This window comes from Cryptomeria japonica, chromosome 7, assembly GCF_030272615.1.
Source record: "Cryptomeria japonica chromosome 7, Sugi_1.0, whole genome shotgun sequence".
Lineage (NCBI taxonomy): Eukaryota > Viridiplantae > Streptophyta > Pinopsida > Cupressales > Cupressaceae > Cryptomeria > Cryptomeria japonica.
In genome coordinates this window covers 207,543,074-207,551,708 of record NC_081411.1, presented here as the reverse complement: position 1 = coordinate 207,551,708, position 8,635 = coordinate 207,543,074, and positions in this window count along the sequence as shown.

The following is an 8,635-nucleotide window of genomic DNA, read 5'->3' as shown; positions in this document are numbered from 1 at the left end:
TATCGGCAGATGTGTTAAATTTTCACTTAACTGTCGAGCATTTAATGCGGTTCTTGAAGGAAAAGTCATTATAAATCATTCGGTTTTCCCTCATTTTTTATTCATTGAGCATTCAAATTGGTAGAGAGCACGAAATCTGAGTGAAGGCACTCAAGGTGAAGGTGTGAAGTGATTTCTTCCAAGCATTCAGACATTATCATGCAACTAAAGGTATTTTTTAAATGGCTTCTTCTTCTGCTCCCGAATTTATTGCAAACCCTACTATCATGGAAAACATAAAACTCCCTAGGCCCATGTTCAAAATTATTCCTGAAGTAGCTAAGCAAGATGATTCCATAGGCACATTTTCAAAGATTCCTAAAGGTGTAGCTTATGTTGAAGACCCTAGGATATATATTCACTGAAACATTGAAGAATTAGGTTCTGGTGAGTTATTAAAAATGTTTAGAACCGTAATTTGTGATGAAAATGGCACTGTCGAACCCGAGCACAAGATTGTGGAGACTTTAGGTTTTGTTGAAATATTGAACATCCCTAATTTTCCGGAAGAAGTAGTGAGAATTGTCCTAAGTAGGGAACATGGAGAATTTATATGGTTAGATTATGTCTGCAAATTCACCCGACAAGCAATTAGGGCAGTAATAGGTTTACCCTCAACCGATAGCAGACCAAACAAAACAAAGAAGGTTCCTAACAACAAAGTCATGACCCTAACCGGAGCAACATCTTATAGTAGATCTCTAAGAGTAAATGACATCAAGGACATCAATGTGAGATTCATAAGTATGATTTTAGGTTACAAGACTACACATGCAAACAAACTTAATTCAGTTTCTAGTCTTTGCATTAATAGTGCTTATGAAATGGTGAACAACAATGCAAAAATAGATGTGTGTGAATGGTTGAAGGATGAAGTCATTGATAATTTGAAGAAAATTAAAGGTGATAAGAAAGGGACATTTCATTTTGGTAATCTCTTAGTATGCTTAATGTTGTATTTCACAAAGAAGATCCCTAATATAGGACATAAAGACTTTGGATATGACATACCGGTAGGAAAACAATTACAGGAAGTTTTCACCAGCATGGGTACTACTAAGGAAAACAACATCACTGAATACTTTAAAGTTTTTCAAGCTAAAATAAAAACCAGAGAAAGACTACCGCAGAGTGTAGTGGATAAATATGATAAAGAAATCTGTTTTGTAGTCAAGAAGGATGAAACATGGATGGAAGTTGTACTACCTAGAACTGTATGGGTAACAGAAATGGGCTATGAGGTAGATCTCAACATAGTTGAGACTTATGCAAAAGCCTTGTTAGATGCACTGAGAGAACCAATAGAAGAAGTTTTTGATAGTGTTGAAACAATTGAAAGCAATGTGAAAACAATGAAACAAAGGAAGAAAAGAGAGAAATACATAAGAGATGCATCAAAGCAGGTAAAGGAAATTAAAGAAAATGTTATGAACATTACTGGTATAAAGGGTAGTGAGCTGGAAGGACTGCAACCGGAGGCACACATTTCACTAGTTGGCACATCCTCTGAAAGTGAGATACCAGTTGAATTCAAAAGAGTTGAAAGGAAGAGAAAACCTTCACCAATACCCTCTCCTCCACCCAAAAGAACAAGGAGCTTAAGGAAGAAATAGTAGGCAGTAAGGCAACCGGCAAAGAAACTAACTCCCAATAAGAAAGAGAAACTGATTATACCACCATTAGATAATTTTCTAAATGAAATAACTGATGATGGTAATTTGGCTAATGTGAGAAAATTGTATAACACATTCAAGGATTCAGAAAAGGAAAGCACTGAAAATAGTATAATCTTACATCTGGATATATATAAGAAAGTTTTAATTGAAGTTGTGGATGATGTGCCAAATGAACTATATAGAAGATTAGATGCAAAGAGGATTGCAGTAATGGAATTGGACAAGAAACTTAAAGTTGAAAAACTTCTAGTTGTACATCTAGTTAGCTCAAAAGAGGAGATTGATGACCCGATTTGTGAAGCTAATAGATCCATTTTTTCTAGTGGTCACCGGCAAGTAAGTTTGATGGCAGGTAGAGTAAATGAGGTTGTAGAGGAAACTACTAATAAATGGGATATCTTCTTTGTGGAAAAAAAAAACAAGAGGAATTGAACCGACCAAAGAAAATATTCAAGGTATATCAAAAGGATAAGGACAAAGGGAAAGGTAAAGTTGGTGGAATACCAAACATCAAGATAGCTGATAACTTGCCACCACCTTTGGATACTACACCAGTACATACTTATGATCCACTAGTTATTGAAAGTGAAGGTATCACACATGATGACACTAATCTTGATTCTAAAATTCTATTCACCATGATTTTAGATACTCAGGAAGTGAACATTGTTGTAGATGAGGACAATACAGAGGTTAAGGATGACATTGTTGATAGTGAAAACATTGCTGAGCAACCGACATAAACTGTTGAGGTTGAGATCCAAACAGAGAAAATAGAGAAAACATTACGAACTGAGAAACCATTGGATACTGGGAAGAATCCTGAAGGTACACAGATTGGCACAGAGAAACCTACTAAAATTGAGATATCAGCAAATGAGCACACAGAGAAAATGATAGATAAACCTACTGAGGCATAGGTACATATTGAAGTAGAGAAACTGGTAATCACTGAGAAACCCAAACCTTTACTGCTTGAAATGCAAACTTAAACTGATCCATCAGAGGATAATACAAGCAAAATGATTACAAATGTCGGAAACATAGAAGTAATTAAGGTGGTTGGTCAGACATCCGGTACTTCATCAAGTGAATTCAAGCCTACTAATGTGACAGAGGTACTCCTGGACTCTATCAAGAAGATAACTAACTATAATGCATTGGCTTACAAAGCAATTGATGACACAATACCAATACTTAAGTTGATTGCACCGAAATGTAATATAGATCATGTAAAGGATTCTTTAGGTAAATTGGACACATTGTCCAAATTCATTACTGACAATGTAATAACAGTTGATAAGGTGAATGAGGACACATTCAAAGAGAAAGTTGAAAAGGAAAAGGATAAATTCTTTGAGGACGGAATAAAGAAGTGCATAGAACATATAAACACACTTTTACCGGCACTAAATACTATAATTTTGGAATATAAAGAGTTGTACAGAGAAACATGCAAGCCACATCTTTTGACAAAGGACATAGAAAAGGAAATAAGAAGAGTACAGAAGGAGATAGATGACATAGCTGATAACATAATTGGTTCATCCGAACCTATATCAGTTATTGAGCAAGAAATAGCAGGTTTTGAGGAGAAACTGGAGAAATTTGAGAAAGAGAAGGCAAGGATTAAGGTTAATGCCAGAGAACTTAAGTATAAACTTGGTCCTAAGTTGGACAATCTTATCTCTCTGAGAAATGAGATCTCTAAGACACTACTTCAAGGAGAAAGATCACCAGAAGAGCATATACATCGTCTCACCGACACAATCCAATAGAATAAGGCAACCTTAAATGACATCAACAGATTCATGTAGAGTTTAAATTTGGTTTTGGCAGACATATTTTAGATTGTAACCAACCGGTTACAAACCTTGAGGTGAAATTTTTGCACTCGTTTGACAATTTTTGACAACCTTTGTCATTGATGTCAAAGGGGGAGTAGTGGATAGAGAAAAATGATTATTCAGAGGAGATCACCTACTCAGGGGAATCACATCTTTTTGGTAACTTTTTGGACTTCGGTTTTTGGAATAGATTTTTTATTTTTCTCATGACTGTTGTCATCAATGCCAAAGGGGGATATTGTTGGCATTCTACACTCTTATGAGAATAATGGTGTTGTCATTGATGGCAACCATCTAGCAACCTTCTGGCACTCATCTGGTAAAGCCAACGGTAGGCACCAGCACCGACATAGACATCTACATACACTAGCAGACTCTTCATCGGCAGCGGCAACAATGCATATTGGCACCCCAGCCGACAGGGAATAAACTTTTGCTTATTGTATTTAATTATAATTATCTTTTGTAAAAACCGACAAGGCATATTGTAAAAGACTCATATATATGTATGAGATCTTATAGGTCATTTAGAGTGGAGTAGAATTGTGTAGTACGAGTATGCATGGAGAGAATATATAGATGATATTTTGTTTAAGGAGATATAGTTGACAACAAAGGTTTTGGTTATAGAAATAGCTTAAATCGGTACTGAACCTGGCATAGTTGATGTTGATTTGAAGCAGTACATTGTATTGGATTTCATAATCCACTTTTGTAGTCAGTGTGACTCTTATGGAGCAGTGAGCTCTAGGCAGTTGGTCTTCCTACATGTGCAGGCCCCTCATTGTAAGTAATATTTATTCATTGGTCAGTGAGTGAATATTGTGGGTCACAAATCCCACCAAGGTTTTTCCCACACCGGGTTTCCTCGTTAAACATCTTGTGTTATGGTGTGTTTTCTATGTTGTCTTTATTGTTCCTATTTACTGCATTAATTCTTATTTACCGGTACATTGTTTTGGAATGCAAAGTTCTTAATAAGTTTAAATATTTTGCTAACCGATTAGATAATGATTCACCCCCCCCCCCCCCCCCCCCCGCCCCCCTCATTAATCCTAACAATCTCAAGCTAGCAGGGAGAGAACCCTTTACATTGAGGCTTAATAAGTTATATATAGAAAAATTGTTGTAAAGGAGAGATCAAGGGTCAAGGAGAGGAAGCCTTGACCCTAGCTTGCATAGAGGAATATTAGTTAGGGAAGATGAGGAGGTGGAAAGACCTAACATGGTGTACATGAGAGAAATTTGGCCATATCCTAACAAGGCATTCCCAAGAAGAAACGTAGTTATAGAAGGTGGATTGTCTAAAATGCCAAAGTCAGAGCACGTAGTTCTAACATGAAGGCCATCAAGTAACCATAAATAAGCATGACCCTAGACTCCACTTGATGGAAACCCTGTAAAAAACATTAAATTTTCCATTGTAGCTCCATGAATGAAAGTAGAAAATTCACAAGGTTGGTGAAGTATTATGAGACTTGAGCATTGATCACATCATCTGGAAGTCTTGGAACCTAGCCTAGGTTTTGGAATTTTGGGGTCATGAGGAAAAAGGATTGGAATCTAGGGGTTCTAGGATTCCAAGGTCATGATGAAAAGGCTTGGAACCTTGGGACTTTGGGATTCTAGGGTCATGACGAAAAGGCTTGGAACTTAGGGGTTCCAAGATTCCAGGGTCATGAGGAAAAGCCTTGGAACTTTGGGGTTTTGAGATTTTGGGGTCACGAGGAAAAGCCTTGGAACTTGGGGATTTTAGGATTCCAAGGTCATGTGGAAAAGGCTTGGAACCTGGGGGTTTCAAAATTCCAAGGTCACGAGGAAAAGGATTGGAACTTGGGGATTCCAGTATTTTGGGGTCATGAGGAAAATGCTTGGAACTTGGGGGTTTTGGGATTCTAGGGTCATGAGGAAAAGGCTTGGAAGCTGGGGGTTCTGGGATTCTAAGGTCATGAGGAAAAGGCTTGGAACTTGGAGGTTCTAGGATTCAGAGGTCATAAGGAAAAGGCTTGGAACCTAGTTCCTGACAAGACAACACTTAACACCTCATTCCCATTGGCTTTGTCCTTGATCAATTGGGACAATACTGGTCCATAGAACATATCTCTGATTGGTTCTCATTGATGGACCAAGGATATCATAAAATGACAATAATATTATTGGTTTATCTATGGTTGGTTGTATCATTTGTGATTACAAAGAGAATTCAATATTTTCAAACCTCCAAGAGTCCCAATAATGGGATGACTAATGTAGAGTTTAAAGCACTCTTAATATGGCTACAAATTTTTCATCATGAGATATAAAATATGGTCATCGAGGAAGATTCAACATTGGTGATAAATACCCTTAGAATGAATTCAATCTATAATTGGAAGCTCCAATCCATGTTTAAAGCTATACAAAAGGAATGAAGTAATTTGGGCAACTAGATACCAAATCATGTATATCATTAATGCTTGGAGGAGGATGGACATTAATGGATATCTTATCACACGCTCCTTTGAATATGAAGTTGAAATAATGTAAAGGCTCCATGGAAGCTCTCCTTACTATGGTGATATGTTATATTAATGATTATAGCGTCATAAAATTGTGACCTTGCAATTTTCAACCATATTTGGGTCTTCACATTGGTCAAACAAAACCCTAAGCCTAATTGGAGACCTGAGACATGCTCACACTGCCTGAAGCTTACATTTTCTTGCATCATGCACTCCCCTATGGTACTTCTTGTCCTGAATTAGGGCAAGATAGGGTTGGCGCCACTGTCCTTTCCCTATTTTGGGCCCTGGCCATTCAAACTTTGCATATAATTGGGCTTTGCATTTAGAAAGTGGGAAAAGTTTCCCTATGTCATCCCATGACGAAAAAATAATCAATTAACTCTGATTGATGAATACATAAGATGCATTCTTCTCTCCTATTAAAATAAGTTCATATGAGTTCACTAAGTGGAAATTGCAATCCTAAGCAAAATCAAGCATTCAACCATTCAACCAGTCAAGCATTGAGCATTCTCAGGCCTCTTTTCACGGCTATGTGTTGCATTCAATTCAAGGAGTCAACCATTGTAGAGGAGATCTCTTTTAAAATTCAATTCTATATTTCCTTTCAAGCGACTCTATCAAGATTTCAATTGCATCCTCTCTTGAGGTGAATTCTATTTCAATCATTTAATTTCATTACTTGCAAGTACTTTTCATCATTTGGTTAATTGCAAAACCAGGGTTTGACCTAAAGGCAAACCCCCAATCCCAACAATATTTTCTCTCTTTTATGTGTGTAGGTTGCAAGTGTGCAGTTGTATTTGCAGATTTGGACTTCAATTTCAGAGGCAGAAAAACCCTTTCTGGCACGCGGATTTTTTGGAGGACTGTTTCCACTTTCAACCCAGTCTTGACAACTTTCACCCAAATTTGTAGGGGAGCTTTGTTTTGGCCTTTTACTGCTAATTCCAAGTGTACAACTTCATCCCGCATTTCTATCTCAACTTATAATCATTTCTTTGTTGCTTTTACACTTAGTCTTAAATCACATAATTCAATCTATTGCATTCTAAAAGAGGGGTTAATTTCACTTTCCAAATTCATTATCAATTGACTTAGCATTCAATCTCTTTCTATTGAGATTGGATCTAGTGAATTCTCCCCCCTCTTTTAAATGTAATGGGCGTGAGAGGTTGAAGGGAATCTTTTGTGAAACTTTCACTCCTTTTCTTGAGGAGAGAAAAGCTTTCCTCTTGATTTCTCCATCACCTTTTTTCACATTATTACAATGATAAATCATTTTTTCTCTCCTTAAACTATTTATGCACAAGGTTCATAGTTAATACTAGTTTGTAATAGAAGAAGCTACCAAACCTATCAGACATTTTAAAGCATTTAATTTGAGAGATAAAACTAATGATATGACAAAAATTATGGACATTAATACCACATGTATACTATAAAAACATGCCACATCTTGTATGTTATTAGTAAGAGACACAAAATTGTATCCACACAAATTAGGCAATAATCTCAAAGCTAAGTTTGGAATAACATTTCTTTGTTGTACTTGCAAATCTCTAATAGAATCCTAAACAATAAAGAGTTAGTTCTCAAGGTTTTGTACCAAAAGTTAAGGTATAAATAATTAAACATAAATATGTAGGCCATGCACGATCCATTAAAATAGAGAAAGATACTTTACAACTAATCAATTTATTAGATGGAAAATGCATTCTCCTTATACAAAATTAGTTTATGTTTTTCCACCAAAAAGACATAATATAAAACCATTTTTTTGTAGTTCACAAATCAAAAGGCTAAATCCTTGGATTGATCCCACCAAGTATGCCAAAAACAATTGGTACCTAAATAGTGTACTATTACTATACAAGATATATCTAACACACATGATACATGAGGAATAGTAACGATGGAAATCCTTGTAAGTTAATGAATTTGAAGTATAGAATGACCTCTAGGATTAAAATTTTATTTCCTTCTCTTATTTTAACACTGGTATATTTTTTGTTAGGGTGACAAAGGGAAGGAGAACATATAACAAAAGAATGAATAAAAATTTATACAACAAAATAAAATGCATTTCTAGCTACATTAATATTGAGAGAAGGAGGTTTAATCATTAATGGGATTAGGAAAGCTGCATTATTTGTACAATTATTCATATATTAATGTTAGTAAGTGTTGTCACGGGGATTTGCACCTAATGCAAATATGAAATTCCTTTGCAATCCCATGAAACATGGGACTACTCATAGGTTGTGGGTATCCTATTTGAGAGTAGACCTCTAGATTATAGGCCGGCTTCCTATTTGATCACATAAAACTAACTGAAACTCTGATTGGAAAAGGGATAGAAAGATATGCATAAACTGAAAAAACTAATGCTTAATGTGATGCACCATTGGATAAAAGACCTGCATATTGCTTACAAACTCACAAGATACTTCAAATAACAAAATTATTTTAACTCAGTAGATAGAAAATAAACTAAACTTTCACCAAACAAACTTTCAACTCAGAATCAAATCACTATGTATACTGGTTTGGTCACTTTAGCAAAACT